This window comes from Pteronotus mesoamericanus, unplaced genomic scaffold (assembly GCF_021234165.1).
Source record: "Pteronotus mesoamericanus isolate MK-2021 breed Mesoamerican mustached bat unplaced genomic scaffold, CSHL_Meso_final scaffold_85, whole genome shotgun sequence".
Classification (NCBI taxonomy): domain Eukaryota; kingdom Metazoa; phylum Chordata; class Mammalia; order Chiroptera; family Mormoopidae; genus Pteronotus; species Pteronotus mesoamericanus.
In genome coordinates this window covers 60,441,329-60,460,286 of record NW_026555329.1, presented here as the reverse complement: position 1 = coordinate 60,460,286, position 18,958 = coordinate 60,441,329, and the positions used below count along the sequence as shown (strand labels likewise).

The window sequence follows — 18,958 nt, the reverse complement described above, 5'->3', positions numbered from 1 at the left end:
GCTGGAGTTCCAGCTGCTCGTGGCAGGGATTGCAGGAATTTCCCGGTAGCTGCCAAGAGTTCTTTATCTTGGGGACTCTCTCTTCTCTCCCTCTCAAGCCACCTTTAAACACTTTGTTGGTGAAGGGAAATGGGTCTCTGGGGCATCAGTGGACTCCAAGCTGGGTAAGTCCCTGGTGTGCAGCATTGGGAGTCCAAAGCATGACCACTTGGGATTTTTTAACTATCTGGGATTCCATAGGAATCAATACGTGCCTCATGGAGGTAGGCACTGCTCAGTGACTAAGAAAGTCCCAGTTCCTCCAGTGTGGGATTTGGAGCACACTTTTGGTATTTTGGTTTATAGATTTCTGGGTTTTGAATATTCCGTTTTTGATACCTCATCTGTCCTGTTTAGGAACTCTTTAAGAGCTATCAACCGTCTGAAAGGAAACTGGTTACAGTTGTTCTTTGCTTGCTTTCTTGTCTCTTAAGGACTTGGTTTGCTCTTGGCTGTTTTGTGCACACGGGAACTCCTCTGTCTTTGCCGTTTGGGCATTGTGCCATTTAGTGCTTATGAAGGTCATTCATGCCCCTCCTTTTAGAGAATTTAGTTTGAGAGTACTCATTTGTATGAGATTCATCTTTCCTTTAGATGTTGTTTTTGCTTCTGTTTTGAAATGGGCAGCTTGGTCTTGATTCCATCAAAGAGTCCATTAGGTCACATTTTAGCTGACCAACCTACAGCTGTAAGTCAATGACTAATTAAAATTGTTTTGCCAATGGTCTGTAAATATAAGATTTCTTATGGGCAAGCGTTCATGTTGTTACATCTTAAGGATTCTACTCAGAAAGGATTTAAATTGATGGTTCAAAGAGGGTGAAAAAGATCTCACTCCCTTTCCAAACTAAAATTCAGAAAGAAAAAATGAGGAGATGAGGAGGTAAGTCTTCTGAACACTCTAAGTCCTCCTCCTGGAGGTCCAGGAGCTGGTGCAGATCTAGGAACAATAGGGGAATTAATGCCAAATGCTGTGCAGGCTGTAGGGGAAGGAGGGCAACTAGCCAAGCTCAATGTGAAAAAAAAAATGGCACTTTTTAAAAAGTTATGTGGCTAAAGCCAGCCAAGCGGGGTATCTCCCCACCTCTCCTCCAGCTTCCTTAAAGTCATCAAAAACAAAGATATAAATAAGTAAATAAAAATGTGTCGCACAGTTTTTCAGGAACATATGGAAAAATATTTGATGTTAAAGCTGGTTTATGTATAACTGATATTTTTAAAGTTATTAACATAAAATACATGTTTATTCTTCCTGGGTTTGCATGAGTAAGTCCATGTTACTTATCTCTATTACAAGTCTGTCAAAAAAATGGATTGTGTAATAATTGACTTTATATGTTCATAAAGTTGTCAAGGACTAATAGATGTAACTAAAATAAAGGGTTTTTGATAAAGCTTTCCATTAATTGTGATATATATACCTAAAAATAGTTTTCCAAAGCCTTTGGTGACTTGGAACTTTGGAATTTTGATGGGTTGAATGATGAAAATTATTAAATATGTAGATATTTTGAAATAACAGGATAGTAGAATATTAATTGATCTGAGCTTTCCTACTTTGGCTTATTACAGGGAAGCCAGAAAAAGGATTTAGTTCTGTTAGTGACTATATCTTATACTTTATTTGAAGTATGTGTCTTGAAAATGTGTGTTTGCCAATGTAGAAAAAACCTGTTTCTAAAAGTTATGAAAGGTATTCATAAAAGTATCAATCCAAAGAATGTTAATTACTTTAGTTGTTACCAAAAATCAAGGTTTCTAAGAATTAAGAATTCTAATTAAGTTGGGAAGAAATTGTATATCTTGGTAATAGGAGCTAGAAAGTATTGAAAACATTTGCTGGAGAAAAAGGAAGAAAATTTTTTTAATGTTGGTTATTTCTGAATGAGTTAAGTGAACTAAGAGGGTCTGTGTACATTGCAGAAAGATTGTGTACATTGCGCATAATCTGTGCACGTCGAAGAAGGTATGTAAAAAGATCTTGAGGAAATTATATAGTAAAGCTGAATAATGAATTTAATTAGGTAAATGAATCTAAATATTAAAAGTAAAGTTAGTACAGAATTTCTTTGGTTCTGTTTCAGTCTGTAAAAAGGGAAAAAGTTTTTCCTATATCTGCTTGGAAAGCAAAGATTCTATACTTAAAAAATAGTTATGTATTATATTGTAATAATCAGGTACTCGATTAATTAAAAACCCATATACTAAGAACTAAAGTTTTGCTAGCCTATATTTGTTTGATACTTTTATTGTCACTTGAATAAATAAATAATTTAATATCGCTTCATAATGATGTATAATTTTCTAATCAAATATATTTGACAACCTTCCCAGGGTTTAAATTTTAAGAGACATTTTCTTGACCTAAAATTGGTTTTGGGTCATTCTAATGGGCCCCTGTAATGCCATGCGCATTTGTTTTTTCTCCTTATGAAGAAGAAATTTTGAACTAATTAGGCTTATTTAATATGCATAAGTACATGGGAAGCTTTGTCAAATAAAAAAAATAGTTCTATTTGTATACACATTTTAATATTAAAGTAGATATTTTAGAAATTATATAAAAATCTCCAAAAGTCTACAAAGTTCTAATATACTTTCATTTGTAATTCTAATTATCTTAAAATGTTGTTACAAGAAAGCAAATTCCTGTAATTGCATTATAATCAGATCTAAAATCATGTTATTTTAAATTCTTTTGTTATTTAGAGACAGTCATTGTTTTACCCTAATACATTGACAGATGTGATGGGAGACCCAGAAAACCCAGAATTATCTTACAGTGGGTGGGCGCCTTGTAGTACAGGCTTCCCCTGCTAGGTGAGTTCTAGGAACCTAGCTTTACAGTGTACCATCTGTTGGTGGTATGAGAGTCTGTGTTCGGCTTCAGTGAATTTATTTTTAAGACTTTTTTAATGTGTTTGCCCTTTCATGAAAGGGTTATTTATGAGCACACCAGCCCACACATTATTGTCGTGAGTGCTAAGCAGTTTTTGACCAAAAACCGCATGGCTTTGTGCCCCATCCTCCCTACTCACAGGATCTCCAACAACTTTTTTCTGTTTCCCTGGATTAAAAAAATCCTCAAAGGGAAATGTTTTGCTGATGTGGAAGAGGTGAAACAAAACGTATTGGCTTTCAAAGCTGCAGGCAGCCAGATATGCATTCAGTTACAATCATTTATTTTTTTCAAATCTTTTATACTTTTCATTTTATTATTTATTCTATTACTGTTGTCCCAATTTTTCCCCTTTGCCCTCCTCCGCCCAGCCCACCCCCTGCTCCCACAGTCAGTCCCTACACTGTTGTCTGTGTCCATCGGTCATTCATACGTGTTCTTTGACTAATCCCTTTCCACCATTCCCCACCTCTTCCCACTCTTCTGGCAGCTGTCAATCTGTTCCCTATTTGCATGTCTCTGGTTCTGTTTTGATCGTTAGTTTATTTTGTTCATTAGATTCCCCTTATAAGTGAAATCATATGGTATTTGTCTTTCACCGACTGGCTTATTTTACTTAGCATAATAATTACAGTCATTTTGAAAATGTCACCAACAGCAGTGATGCTTGTGATATTCATGCTATCAATGCAGGATGCTTGTGTCAGCCTTCATTTTCAGTTCTCACATTCTCCTTGATTTAATAGATATATACAAAAACGACTTAGTCCTTATTTCAAAATGTCAAAAATAAAGAATATTTTCTAACGTCCCTTAAATTCAGAATCCTCCATTATATAACAAGCATCTAGTTTATGTTCTAGACCAACTATGCCTAAGTATTTACATACTAACACACATTACACTTTATTTTTATTAAAGATCATACATTTTTTAAAACATCTGTGCAGATTATACAATGTGTTAATAAATTTTATTTCTGTGTAGCAGAAGGGTTAGTTTGTTTTCTTTTAAGATTAAAGAGGGGCTTATCAGGGCCCAGAAGGAAATAGCTGTCACGCTCCAAGGGGCAATTCACATGTCATGGAAGGTCAGCCTGGTTTAAGAGAACCTAGGAGGGATGGTGAAGCATACAGTAGTTGGCTATACAGTGAAGCCCTTATTTATCCCTAGGCCTGTGTCAGCAAAATGAGGGAGCTATGGCTTGAGCTAGACAGGAACTACAGCTGTGGGAGGAAGGTTGTCTGGCAGATTCTGAGATCTCTAGGTAAAGACTCTAGTCACTGACAAACTCTGCATGGCAGGTTTGGAGCTAAGGGAGTAAATCTCTTCTCTTTTCTCTTTCTTGCCTTCCTCTGGTTTCGTGCTGATGCTTCACCAAAAGGGAAACCCAAAGAGAAACAAAAGAGCAAAAATACTTGGCTTTTACAGTTCATTAACCTCTCAAGACACTGAGTAGGAGGGCAAAGAGGGGGATATCTAGCTTAGAGGGTGTCATGTATGATTAGATTTGAGAATCAATATTCCAAAGAATAGCATTAATCTCTCTGTTTTTACCATTTCTCTGCAGATATGTGTCTCTTGTAGCGTTGTTCTCTCAACTCTCTTCTGAATCTGTTTGCTGAGAGCTGTCATTCTTATAGCTCTTTTGAGTTTGAAACACTGTTTTCCTATTCCCTCATTTTGTTTGAACCTTTTGACATGCACCTTTGTAAAAAGTATGATAAATTTTCTGAATCCATGCAGGTCGGAGACTTTATTTTGATGGAGAAATTGGCTGGACATACAAATTTTGGTTGAAATCATTTTCCTTTAGAACTTTGAAGGCATGATTACTCCACAGTGTTCTAGCTTCTGATGTTGCTAATGAAATGTTTGAAATCTCATTTCATTTTTACATGACCCATTTTCTTCTTTTCTCAAGTGATTTTATTAGTGTGGCATTGGTGGTATAGTCATTAGCATAGCTGCCTTTCAAGTGATGTTATCTTCTTGTCTTTATCTTTAGGGAATTCTAATATGCTACCGTAATCCTTTTGGTTTTAAAAGTAATTGTTGTGATATGAACTTGTTTCCATTCAATCTGGCTATAGGACCATGTCTTTCAATTCTTGGAAATTCTTTTTTTTCTTTTTCGATGTGGGGGAGGGCACAGTGAAGTTGAAACAAAAGGCCAGGTAGTAAGGAGTGGTGTTTGATTCTCTTTAGGGTGACACAACTTCTTGAAATCATCCTACTGTCTTTATTAGCATATTTATAAACCTCAAAACATTCTATTTGGATGAGTTTTCAAGCCATACTCCAGATTTATTGCCATTAAAAAACAAGCGTTTTCTCTTTGTTTGCCTCTTGGCTTTATTTAGGTACGCAGAGTAATATAACATTTGCTTAGGGGAATCAGAGAACATGATAACAATGTATTCGTATTATGGGTGTAATTAAAATATTCCCTATTTTTCTTATGTTTTAATTTTCTATATGACTTAGTAGTTTTATCTTTGGCTCCCCTGTGTATAAATGAAGCTATTAACTGGAATAAAGACCATGGGTTTTAATATTTTTAAAATTCTTTCCCAAGGATATGTTTATTGATTTTAGTGGAGAGGAATGGTGCGGGGTGGCGAGGGGAAGAGAGAGAGAGAAACACTGATGTGAGAGAAAACCAATCAGTTGCTTCCAGTATGTGCCTTGACCAGGGGTGGAACAACAACCTTTTTGGTGCACCACACTAACCAACTGAGGAACCCAGCTGGGGCATGCCCATTGATTTTAAAATGACCTTGAGGGGTGGGCGTGGGAAGGGAAGGGAAGGGTCAAGTCAAGGAATGTATATCAGGGACTCATGGACAAAGCCAAAGTGGGGAAGGATTGAGGGAGGGAGATTGGCGGGGGGCAGGGCAGGGGAAAGTGGTGGTGGGAAAGCAGAGACAAATGCATTTGAACAAAAAAAATAAATTAAAAAAAGAAAAGAGAATGACCTTGATATGATGAAATGTAAAACTTCTGGTCGGAGAAAGGAATTTTAAAAGGAACTTTTTTTGCTTATTCAGCATTAGCGAGTGTTGTGTTTAGGTTTATTATGATTTTAAATCTACTTGTTTATGACTTAAATTATTTCATTCTACAATAAAAATGTGAAATTGTGTCAGAATGTCATCATTTCACATTTCTTTGATATAAGAGCGAATGTAAGAAGAGCCAGGTTGTCATCATTATACACCTGTTGTCCTTGGTAAGCAGTTAGCAGCCCAGCAGCTGAGGTCCTCACTGGGAGCTTAGCCATCTGAACTTGTGAAGAAGCAAAAGGACATTTGTAAATTCTGAGAGTTTGTAAGGAGTGTTTAAGAGTTTCAGTTTGGATGAGATGACTCTTTGCTAACCAAAAACTCTCTGGAGGTCTTTGGGGCATATAGCTTCTGCTGTAGCCATGGTGACTCTTAGTTTGGCAGGAGTGGTAAGCCAGCCATGCAGTGGGCCCTTGGAAGAGATCAGCCCACCTATCAACACTGGCATCTGAATTCTCTAGCAACAGGCTCTAGCAACAGGGAACTTTTCCTTTTGTCATGGCAGCTGGAAATCAGTTCCTGGTTGGACACTGACTCTCCTCAGTGCCACCTCCTCTAGAAAGGTGTGCCTCCTTTTAAATTTGGGCTTTCGTCCTTTACCTCCCTTTGCCTGGAACAGTAGGGTCATTAATCTGTCATTTGTTTGGAGTATGTTATTTAATTGTTTTGCTTATCAAGTGAGATTATCCTGTATGTTACTGGCTTCTGAAATTAAAATAAGTCCCACAGCAAACCTGGACTAAATTGCTGGCAAAGTCAGCTCAGTCTCTTGAGCGTGTGTGTATATATCTATATCTATATCTATATATATCTTTCGCTGCTTCCCACAAAACAAAACAACCAGTTACTATAAACATTAATTAATATAAGAATAAAAATTATTTTATTTTATATTTATTAAAAGGTTCTTATCTGATTAGTTACTCTACTCTTTTCAGCATTTGTATATGATTCCCATGTTCAGTCAATAATTTACAAAATTTTATAGGAGATTTGGGGGTATTTTTCTAAAATGTGAAATAGTATAAATATTAACCAAAATGCAGTTGAATTGAATATTTTAAGTAGTTTAGGAGCAAATCAATAAAGGGAGTAATGAAGGGGAATCAGGAGTATATTCTGAAAAACAAGTTGTGAGGTAGTGCTATGGTCACAGAGAGACCTGAATTCCATGAGTTGCTTTTTGGCAGGAGTCACTCAATTCTTTTTTATAGTACGTGGCCCTCACGGCCTGCTCACTGTCCATATCAGTATGTAATGGTTTCAGTAGGTAGTAGTGCGATCTGTGGTTTTTATCTCCTCCCAAAGGTTACCTGCATGCCAATGAGAACATTTTAACCTTTTATGGGGCATTTTTTATTCTCATTAAAGGCAGCTCTTTTCATATTTGCTTAAACACTGCACTTTTTTCCCTCTCCAGGGACTTCATTCACCAGGCTCTCAGTGCTTTCATTAATTTCAGAATTACGTATTGCTGTTCACATGCCCCACAGCAGAATGATCTCAGTATCTTCCCCAAAAATGTATAGGATAAAATGTCAACTATATATAATGTGCCAGCAATATTAATGTTTACCCAGTGGTGAGCATGAAGGTTAAAAAGCAAGGGATAAAACATACAATGGCTTTTAAAAGAAAAAATAGGATTAAATGACATTTTTAAGTCTTAGAAATTTGAGTTTATCTTATTTCTACTTTGATATTTGCTCAGAGATTGTAAGCAATCTGCCTAAGGTCATTCACTTCGTAAATGGAGTTGAAGTTCCAACTCAGATCTCTGTCTCTAAACTTGGATCTTTACTGTAGGTGCTTCCCAAGGTGGTGGTATTTCTCTGCCCCCATTCCCAAACAACAAATGCTTCGTTTTTGCTACAAGAGCTGTTATTTAAAATAGTTTTATTAGATTGCAGTGAAGTCAAATTGCAGAACAAATCATGTGCCACTAAAGCATCCTGTTAAAGCCTGTCATAAGATGACTTGAGCATTTTTGTAGTTTTCCATGGTGGCTTTATAAATTAGGATTGTGTGAGAAACTGTTTGAATAGGAAATCTTAAAATGTCAGGACCTCATAATTGGAATTCAGAACTCTCAAACTCTAATAGAGTCCATCAAACTACTTAGAAGGTTATTGATCTTGATTCCAAGTGTGTGCCTGTCCCTGGGGCACCTGTTACCTTCCTTAAAGCAATATCGAATCTGGTTATGGGAACCTGTCATCGTTTAATAAATAGTCCAACCCCAGTTTCTTTTAATTTTTTAGTTTTTACTGCCTTATCTTTACTACTCATAAATCTCCAGAATTATCTATTTTTTCTGAATGTAGAAATATTATGTACTTGTATTGAAATCCAGAAACATATAGAGAAATCGAGGGGAAAATATTTACAATCTGACCAGAGGTTAACAACAGTGAGTGCTGAGCAATTTATCCTTATTACTGTTTCCATGACTGTTTTCCCCCATTGATCACTCTATAAGAACAACTTTGTATCTTACCTTTTTTTCCCCACTTAATATTATATACTGAATATCTTCCTATTTGAAGAGCTCTTTCTAATACTTTTTTAGTGGTGTGTACTCTTCTCATATTTCTGTACCATAATTTACTTGACACTTGTGCAATCAATGATGACCCTCTAAATATACATTATGGGTTGTGAGGGATGGATTTCTAGACTGGGAATAACAAAGTAAAGAGTGTACATTATTTTGAGGCTTGTAATATATGTTGAATAAATGTTTTCTAGAACAAATATATAGTCATTCCTGTGAATAGTCTGTAAGAATACCCACAGACCCACCTCACTTCAGCCTTCCCAACTTTCAATATTATATTAAAAATGTCTTTGTAAAGTTTCTTATTTTTTTAACAAAGACATATAGTTTTTAGTGTGTTCCATAAAGAGTTTGTTAGACATCTTTGTATATTTGAACACAAATAGTGTCTTGTTTTACTTCTTTAAAACTGTTAGCTAAAGTGCTCACTTTTCATGTGATTTTTAGCAATTTGGGTCCTTTACTGTAAAGGCTCTTGTGAGGCAAGCTGAGAGCCAAGAATTCATGTTAGTGTGTCTGAGAAGACTGGAAGTAAATGAATGTATGTTTAAGGAGATGGGCAGATTGGTGGCAGGGAGAGGAGCTTGATGGCATTTCAGTGGTCTCGGAAAGGAGATCATGAATGAACGTGGTGAATGTGAAGACTCAAAAGGTGGTGGAGAAACAAGAGAAGGGTTGTAAGAGATGGTTTGGAAACAGAACGAGAAGCAAACAGGGACTGGTAAATGACTAGGATTTAGAGATTGTTTTAGGGTCTTGCTGGTGCCATTTGCGGGATGGGGATAACATTACCAATATGTGAAAAGGATTTGGGGATAATCCAGTGAGGATTATGTTGGCTTTGAAAGCAAAGCCTGTCTCATAGTAGCTTAAATCACTGGGCTTGATTTTTCTCCCTTTTCAGTGACATGGCGGATGGGATTATGGCTCAGTGAGGCCATCATAAAGCAGCCTCCTCCTGTTTTCATGCTCTTCCATCCCTAACATGAGGCTTTTATAAACTTCAGGGTTGCAGTTACCTGCAAGTGAGGGATTTACCTCCCAGGCAGAAGGAAAAGAGAAGGAGTCATGAGCTCTGTGTCATTGAGAGACTTCATTCTGGAAAAGAGCACCCCTCCCCCCACTTGACTTCTTTCTGTATCTTTATTTTTGTGGTAAAATTGGTATACTAGATTATATATATTTCATGTGAACAACATTATAATTTGATATTTGTATACAATGAGTTGTGTCTACCACTACAAATTTAGTTACTATCCATCATCAAATAATTGATCCCCTTTACCCATTTTGTCCTCCCAACCTACCTTTCTTCTGTAACCACCCATATGTCCTCTGTGAGTTTTATTTTGTTTTAGTTCCACATGTAAGTGAGATCGTACAGTGTTTGTCTTTTTTCATCTAACTTATTTCACTTAGCATAACACCCTCACTGTCTATCTATGTTGTTGTTATAGATGACAAGATTTCCTGTTTTATGGCTGGATGGTAGTCATTGTATATAGATACCATATCATCTTTATCCATTCATCCATTAATGGGAACTTAGATTGTTTCTTTATGCTGGTTATTGTAAACAATGCTGCAGTGAACATGGAAGTGCCTGTATCTTTTCGAATTAGTGTTGTATTCTTCAAATAAATACCCAGAAGTGGAATAGCCAGGTCATATGGTAGTTCTCTTCTTCACTTTTGGAGAAATCTCCATACAATTTCTATAGTGACTGCACCAGTTCACATTTCCACCAACAGTGTATGAGGGTTCCCTTTTTCCACATCTTTGCCAACACTTATTTTTTATGTCTTTTTGACAATAACTGTTCTAACAGGTGTGAGGTAATTTTTGTTTTCTTTGGGAAAAAATGTCTAGTTAGACCTCCTGCCCCTTTTTTAATCATATTGTTTTTATGTTGTTGAGTTATGAGTTCTTCATTTACTTTGGATATTAACCCCTTAGAAGATACGTGATACAAATATCTTCTCCCATTCAATAGGTTGCCTTTTAATTTTGTTGATGGATTCCTTTACTGTGCAGAAGCTTTTTAGTTTGATGCAGTTCCATTTGTTTATGTTTGCTTTTGTTTTCCTTGACTTTGAAGTCATATCCAAAACACACTGTTAAGACCAATGTCAAGGATTTTACATGCCTCTGTTTTCTTACAGAAATTTTATTGTTTCAGGTGTTACATTCAAGTTTTTAACCTATTTTGAATTAATTTTTAAATTTGTTGTCAGCAGTATGGTTTCATTCTTTTCATGTGGCTGTTCAGTTTTCCTAATACCATTTATTGAAGACATCATCCTTTCCCTATTGTATTTTCTTGGATCCTTTGTTAAATTAATTGTCCATATATCAGAGGGTTTACTTCTGGGCTCTCTTCTGTTGCATTGATCTCTGTGTCTGTTTTTATGCCAATACCATACTGTTTTGATTACTATAGCTTTGTAGTATAGTTTGAAATAAAGAAGCGTGGTCTCTCCAGCTTTTTTCCTCTTTCTCAGGATTGCTTTGGCTGTTTGGAGTCTTTTGTGGTCCCAAACAAATTTTAAAATTTAGTTCTGTGAAACATGTCATTGGAATTTTGATAGGGGTTTCATTAAATTTGTAGATTGCTTTGTACAGACTTTCTATGTCTTATTGGCAAACCATAGCTGTAAGAAAGGCTGGAGATACTAGTTTTTTTTACCAGTCTCTGTACTAGAGGAAAGCAGAGGAGAACTGATTTGGAATGGGAATTAAGCCACCAAAAGTATGCCAACAAGGGGACATATAATAAATTTAATCTTGGCTATGTCTGTGGAGACTTTTATGCAATGTAAAATGTGTTTGATTTTAGAATAAGTTATCAGGACTTGAAAGAGAGTTGTAAATGCTATCTGCATTTTCTTCATATTCAGACCTTTATCTAAAGGACTTCAAATGCCAATTTCTGGGGGGGGATTTTGTACTGTTTCCTGGGCTTCTCTTGTTGCCTGAATTCCGTTTATTAGGTCTCATGTCACTTTGTATCAGAAATACATCCTGCAACATCCAGCCATAAGGCCAATCTCTCCCATGACATTCCACCATTCTGGTCCAGTTGCTGTTACATCATTAATTGCCCTCAGAATTCTCTCGGGTGTGCTTATCATGTCATTTGGGGGTGGGAGTCTCTATCCATGTTTCGAATTTGAAGTCCAGTCTGCAGTTTATCAGGGATATTGTAATAACCACATTTTTCACACCTCTCTTGTTACGTGCCTTTTCATTTCTGGTGGAATGGATTGTTGTTAGGACTAAATAAAATGTGTGTATAGTAACTCTCATTCCAGGGACTGTTCCCTTCCTGTCTCCCTCTCCACAGTTTTGATCTAGAAAGAACTAGCTTCCAGGCAGAGTGCTCCTAAAGAATACTCCTGATACTACTAAGGAAATGATCCTGCTTGTTTTCCCATCAGTGTTCCTCTCTCGCCCTGATTACAGCAGATAGGGATCAAAGTCACGCTTTAAAAGGCTTTCAGACTCCACCACAAACTACTTCCTCTCCAGGGAGAAAGGCTTTTAAGTGATTCAAAGTTTTTATGGGTTATATTTCATATATAACATGTCAGTAAATATTATCTAATATTTTTAGGTCTTACGCAAATATGGTGATGTCCCTTTATGTCATGATTTTCAAGGACATGATTCCTTTTTGAATTAAAGTAAGTGGTGACTAACAGTTATAGTGCTGAAGTCATGTTTTTTGATCAGTGGAAGTATCTGTTTTCTCCAGGGTCAACTCAGCATTTCCTTTTTACCAAACACATTTGCAACACAATATCACCTTAAGTATTTTTCTATAGGATTTGTTGTTCTCTGCATGTATTCGAAGCTAAATTTTCTATCAGTGTTGATGCACTATTTATCTGCAGCTCTAATAAGTCAGCCCAAGGGTGCTTGTGGAAGAAGTCTCACAGTCCTTCATGTGTGCAGCATTCCTGTTCCTGCACAGCTAAGAAGCATGGTGTGGTGTGCCTTGTTTGGCGACATTCTATAGCAAACGTGGATGGTATCTTTGTCAGATCCCATAAGTTTATCTCTGTTGACTTTTCTGTGCACAGACCACCTATCCTTTGACTTTTTCAATATTATATGCTGTGACTACAGTGCAGGTAAAAGCAAGATCCTCATTTCTGGCAGTTCTGGGGACAATGCCCCTGGAGTGCCTTAGTGCCTTCTGTTGACTGGCAGCAGCAGGCTCTTCAGAAGGACTGGGATGGGGTTTTGCACAAGAGCTGCATGTCCCGAGGAGCCTCTGGGGCTTCTCTCTTGGCTTCCAGCTATGAGGGTGTTTGCAAAGAACTGAAACCTAACGCCCTGTACATGCCCTATCACCTTTCCTGTGTCTCTCCCTCCTATACCTCCCCTGTTTTCTTTTGGCTTTCCGTCTCTTCTTCCATCTCCCCTATTATTCCTTCAGCCTGATTTCCGTTGGAAGAAGTTGATATGAATAGTGTGGATCATGCAGGATAATATGTGTGTATTTTCCAAGTTTTAATTTGACACACTATTTAAAGGTACATGTATTTGTGTATCTTTTGATGTAGGAGTATAGTAGTCAGAATCTAGTCAGAAAAACAACAATCATGGAGTAGCTTAATAGTTGGAATTTAATATAGGGGATTAATTATAAAGGTATCGGAAAAGTCAGAAGAGAAAATATGAATCTGTTCTGCAAGGCTATAACAGGTTATAGGTTATTAACTACAGGAAGCAGCCACCATCCTGTGGGCTGAAGGGACAAAGACAGGAGTTGGTGTTATCAGAAGGGTGGTTGAATTGCGGGGAGCGGGGCGGGGGGTGCGGTTACCTGGTGGCCGCTGAGCTGTATCAGAAGAGCTGCTTGGGGAGAGCAGATCCTGGGATCCAGGGTCACCCAGTGGTAACTGGAGCTGTGGAGGGGGCTACCATGGGGATCTGAAACAACAGAGATGGGGCTATCACTGGAGATGCCACCTGAAATAGAGGAGTGGGGAGAGAAATACCCTGACCTTTCCTCTCCTCGTGATGTCTAGTCTCCTGGTAGTATCTCATCAGCCTAAGACTCGAGTGGCCAGCTGTCAAGGAAACCTAGGCACTGAAGTTTTTGGGATTCAGTCATGGGGAGGAGCCAGTAGGGAAACCAATGGGAGCGCAAACAGGCAAAGAACTGGCACAAAGGTCAGGCCTTCTCCTTAGGTATGGTTCTGCTGATTGTAGTCATACATTATTCCAGCCTAAGGCACATCCCTAATGTACCTTCCATCATTCTCAACTTAGAGTCTTTAATTTGTGGATTTCTTTAATTTCTCTTTGGAATTTTTTTAGTGGAGATTGAAATCTGCATGCAGGGTTCTACATTAGCCTCTAAATTTGTTTTCGTGCTTCCATCCTTACCACTCTGAACTCTAATCTGTGCTCCACAAGCAGTCAGAGTGATTCCTTTATAAGAAAAGTCTTTCTCTTCAACACCCCCAGGATGGGGGGTCCACCACACTCCAGTTGAAGCCTTTAGAGTGTCCCGTCACACAAGACCTTGTTCTCTGTGAGATCTCATCTCCTGCTCTTCCCCCCTTGCTCTTTATGCTCTAGCTAAACTCACCTCCTTGATGTTGGTAGCACATGGTGGCATGTTTTTGTGTGCCTTTCATACTCTTTTTTTTTTTTAAATTAATTTATTTACTTTTTAAATACATTTGTCTCTGCCTTCCCCCCACCTCTTTCCCTTGCCCCCTCCCACCTTCCCTCCCTCAGCTCTTCCCCTTTGGTTTTGTCCATGCGTCCTTGCTATATGTTCCTTGACTTTCCCCTTCCCTTCCCTTTCCCTGCACCCCCCTTCCCTCTTGTCTCTGTTGATTTCTTTTCCTTTCAGTGTTGCTGGTCATATTTTCCTTGCTTCTTTGCATTGTTGGTTAGGTTCCGCTTATAGGTGAGATCATATGGTATTTGTCTTTCGCCCCCTGGCTTATTTCGCTTAGCATGATGCTCTCCAGTTCCATCCATGCTGTCGCAAAGTTTAGTACTTCTTTTTTTCTTTCTGCTGCGTAGTATTCCATTGTGTATATGTACCATAATTTTTTGATCCAATCATCTACTGATGGGCATTTAGGTTTCTTCCAACACTTGGCTATTGTAAATTGTGCTGCTATGAACATTGGGGTGCATAGGTTCTTTTGTATTGGCGTTTTGGTGTTCTCAGGGTATAGTCCCAGCAGGGGAATCGCTGGATCAAAAGGCAGTTCCATTTTCAGCTTTCTGAGAAATTCAACACTGCTTTCCATAGTGGCTGCACCAGTCTGCATTCCCACCAACAGTGGACTAGAGTTCCCTTTTCTCCACAGCCTCGCCAGCACCTGTTGTTTGTGTATCTGTTTATGATGGCCATTCTGACCGGTGTGAGGTGGTACCTCATGGTGGTTTTGATCTGCATTTCTCTGATGGCTAGTGATGCTGAGCATCCTTTGAAATGCGTCTGAGCCCTCTGTATCTCCTCCTTAGAAAAGCATCTGCCCAGGTCCTTTGCCCATTTTTTGATTGGATCGTTTGTCTTCTTGGAGTAAAGTCGAGTGAGTTCTTTGTATATCTTGGAGATCAAACCTCTATCTGATGTATCATTAGCAAATATATTTTCCCAAATGGTTGGCTCCCTTTTCATTTTGCTGATGTTTTCTTTCGCCGTGCAGAAGCTTCTTATTTTGATGAGGTCCCACTTGTTTATTCTTTCCTTTATGTCCCTTGCTTTAGGAGACATATCAGTGAAAAAATTGCTGCGTGGGATATCTGAGAGTTTCCTGCCAATGTTCTCCTCTAGGACTTTGATGGTGTTGCGACTTATATTTAAGTCTTTTATCCATCTTGAGTTTATTTTTGTGTATGGTGTCAGCTGATGATCCAATTTCAATTTTTTGCATGTAGCCGTCCAGCTCTCCCAACACCATTTGTTGAAGAGGCTGTTATTGCCCCATTTTATGCTTCTGCCCCCTTTGTCGAATATTAGATGCCCATAGAGACCTGGGCTTATTTCTGGGCTTTCTATTCTGTTCCACTGGTCTATGGGTCTGTTCTTGTGCCAGTACCAGATTGTTTTGAGTATAGTGGCTTTGTAGTAGAGTTTGATGTCCGGTATTGTGATCCCTCCTACTTTGTGTTTCTTTCTCAAAATTGCTGCAGCTATTCGAGGTCGTTTATGGTTCCATATAAATTTTTGAAATGTCTGTTCTATTTCTGTGAAATACGTCATTGGTATCTTAATAGGGATTGCGTTGAATCTATAAATTGCTTTTGGTAGTATGGACATTTTAAGGATATTAATTCTTCCAATCCATGTGCACGGTATATGCTTCCATTTATTTGTGTCTTCCTTAATTTCTTTTTTCAATGTTGTATAGTTTTCTGCATACAGGTCTTTTGTGTCTTTGGTTAAATTTATCCCTAGGTACTTTATCTTTTTTCGTGCTGTATCGAATGGTATATTTTTCCTGATTTCTTCTTCTTCTATTGCATTGCTGGTGTACAGAAATGCCTTTGATTTCTGAATGTTGACTTTGTATCCTGCTGTTTTGCCAAATTCACTTATTAGGTTGAGGAGTTTTTTGGTAGAGTCTACAGGGTTCTCTATGTACACTATCATGTCATCTGCAAACAATGATAGTTTTACTTCCTCCTTTCCTATTTGGATGCCTTTTATCTCTTTCTCTTGTCTGACCGCTGTGGCTAGGACTTCCAATACGATGTTGAAAAGAAGCGGTGAGAGCGGACATCCTTGTCGTGTTCCCGATCTTAGTGGGAAAGCTTTCAGTTTTTGCCCGTTGAGTATGATATTGGCTGTAGGTTTTTCATATATGGCCTTTATTACGTTGAGGAATGCCCCATTGATTCCCATTTTGCTGAGTGTTTTGATCATAAATGGGTGCTGTACCTTGTCAAATGCTTTTTCTGCATCTATCGAGATGATCGTGTGGTTTTTGTCTTGTCTTTTATTTATGTGGTGTATCACGTTTACTGATTTGCGTATATTGAACCATCCCTGCATCCCTGGGATGAATCCCACTTGATCGTGATGGATAATCTTTTGAATGTATTGCTGGATGCGGTTTGCCAATATTTTGTTGAGGATTTTAGCATCTATGTTCATCAGCGAAATGGGCCTGTAGTTTTCTTTCTTTGTAGGGTCTTTATCTGGTTTTGTGATCAGGGTGATGCTGGCCTCATAGAAGGAGTCTGGCAGTCTTCCCTCCTCTTGGATTTTTTGGAATAGTCTGAGAAGGACAGGGGTTAGCTCTTCCTTAAATGTTTTGTAAAATTCTCCTGGGAAACCGTCTGGCCCTGGGCTTTTGTGTGCTGGGAGTTTCTTGATGACTGCTTCAATTTCCCCAACTGTTATCGGTCTGTTCAAGCTTTCTGTTTCTTCCTCCTTCAGTGTTGGAAGATTATACTTTTCTAAAAATTTGTCCATTTCATCAAGATTTTCAAATTTCTTGGCATATATTTGTTCTTAATACTTTCTGATGATCATTTGTATTTCTGTGGTATCAGTTGTTATTTCTCCTCTTTCATTTCTGATATTATTAATTTGGGTCCTCTCCCTTTTTTTCTTGATGAGTCTGCTTAAAGGTTTGTCCACTTTATGAATCTTTTCAAAGAACCAGCTTCTGGGTTGGTTGATCCTCTGAATTGTTCTTTTTGTCTCTATGTCATTCAGTTCTGCTCTAATCTTGACTATTTCCTTCCTTCTACTTGCTCTGGGATTTATTTGTTGTTGTTTCTCCAGTTCTTCACGTTGTAGTGTTAGGTCTTTTATTTGAAATGTTTCTATCTTTTTAAGGTAAGCCTGTATTGCTATGAACTTCCCTCTCAGGACCGCCTTTGCTGTGTCCCATAGGTTTTGGACAGTTGTCTGTTCATTTTCATTTGTTTCCAGAAATTTTTTGATTTCTTCTCTTATCTCATTATTGACCCATTCATTGTTTAATAGTGTACTGTTCAGTCTCCATGAGTTTCCAAGTTTTTGAAGTTTCTCTTTGAGTTTGATTTCGAGTTTCAAGGCCTTGTGGTCTGAGAAAAAGTTTGGTATTATTTCAATTTTCCTGAATTTACTGAGGCTTGCTTTGTGCCCTATCATGTGGTCTATCTTTGAAAAACTGCCATGAGCATTGGAAAAGAATGTGTATTTTTCTTCTTTGGGATGTTAAGATTCTGTATATGTCAGTTAAGTCTCTTTGATTCAGTGTTTCATTCAGCGCCACGATATGTTTATTAATGTTTTGTTTGGAAGATCTGTCCATTTTTGACAGTGGGGTGTTGAAATCCCCCACTATCAGTGTGTTGCTGTCTATATCTTTTTTGAAGTCATCCAACAATTTCCTTATAAACTTGGGGGCTCCTATATTGGGAGCATATAAGTTTACAATGTTGATGTCTTCTTGATAGATTCTTCCTTTAAGTATGATAAAGTGCCCCTCTGGGTCTCTCTTTATGGCCTTTGCTTTGAAATCGACTTTGTCTGATACAAGTATGGCAACGCCAGCCTTTTTCTCATGTCCATTTGCTTGGAATATTGTTTTCCATCCCTTTACTTTCAATCTGTGTAGGTCTTTTGCTCTGAGGTGGGTCTCTTGTAGGCAGCATATGTGTGGGTCATGTTTTCTTATCCATTGAGCTACCCTGTGTCTTTTGATTGGGGCATTTAGTCCATTCACATTGAGAGATATTACTGATAGAAACTTACTCATCTTTTCTCTTTGTACTTGTGTTCCTCTCTGTCTCATTCTTTTCCTTCATCTGCTTAAACCAGTCCCCTTAGCATATCTTGGAGTGCTGGTTTGGTAGAGATGTATTCTTTTAGTCTTCTCTTGTCTGGGAAACTCCGTATTTCTCCTCCTATTTTAATGGAGAGCCTAGCTGGGTAGAGCAGCCTTGGCTGTAGGCCCTTGCTTTTCATGGCTTGGAATATTTGTTGCCCTTCCCTTCTGGCTTGGAGTGTTTCTGTTGAGAAGTCAGCTCCTAGGCGTATCGGGGCCCCCTTGTATGTTACTTTCTCCTTCTCCCTTGCTGCCTTGAGGATTCTCTCTTTGTCTTTGACATTTGCCATTTTAATGATGATGTGTCTTGGCGTGGACCTCCTTGGGTCCCTCTTGAGTGGGGTCCTCTGTGCCTCCTGGATCCATGAGAGCCTTTCTCTCCTCAAATTAGGGAAATTTTCCATCATTACTTTTTCGAGGAGGTTCTCTATTCCTTGCTCCTCTTCTTCTCCTTCTGGTATCCCTATTATACGGATATTATTCCGTTTCAGGTTGTCCTGCATTTCCCTAAATGCTTCTTCATTCTTTTGGAGCCGTTTTTCCATTTCTTGTTCTTTCTGGGAGCTTCTTTCTACCTTGTCTTCCATCTCACTGATTC

General features: G+C 38.2%; 1 protein-coding gene across 9 annotated transcripts in view; it reads left to right on the top strand.

The window, feature by feature from the left end:
• The window catches only part of CADPS2 (calcium dependent secretion activator 2), a 561,256-nt gene that overhangs the window by 17,174 nt on the left and 525,124 nt on the right, over window positions 1-18,958 (top strand). The gene's annotated exons all lie outside the window — the stretch shown is intronic.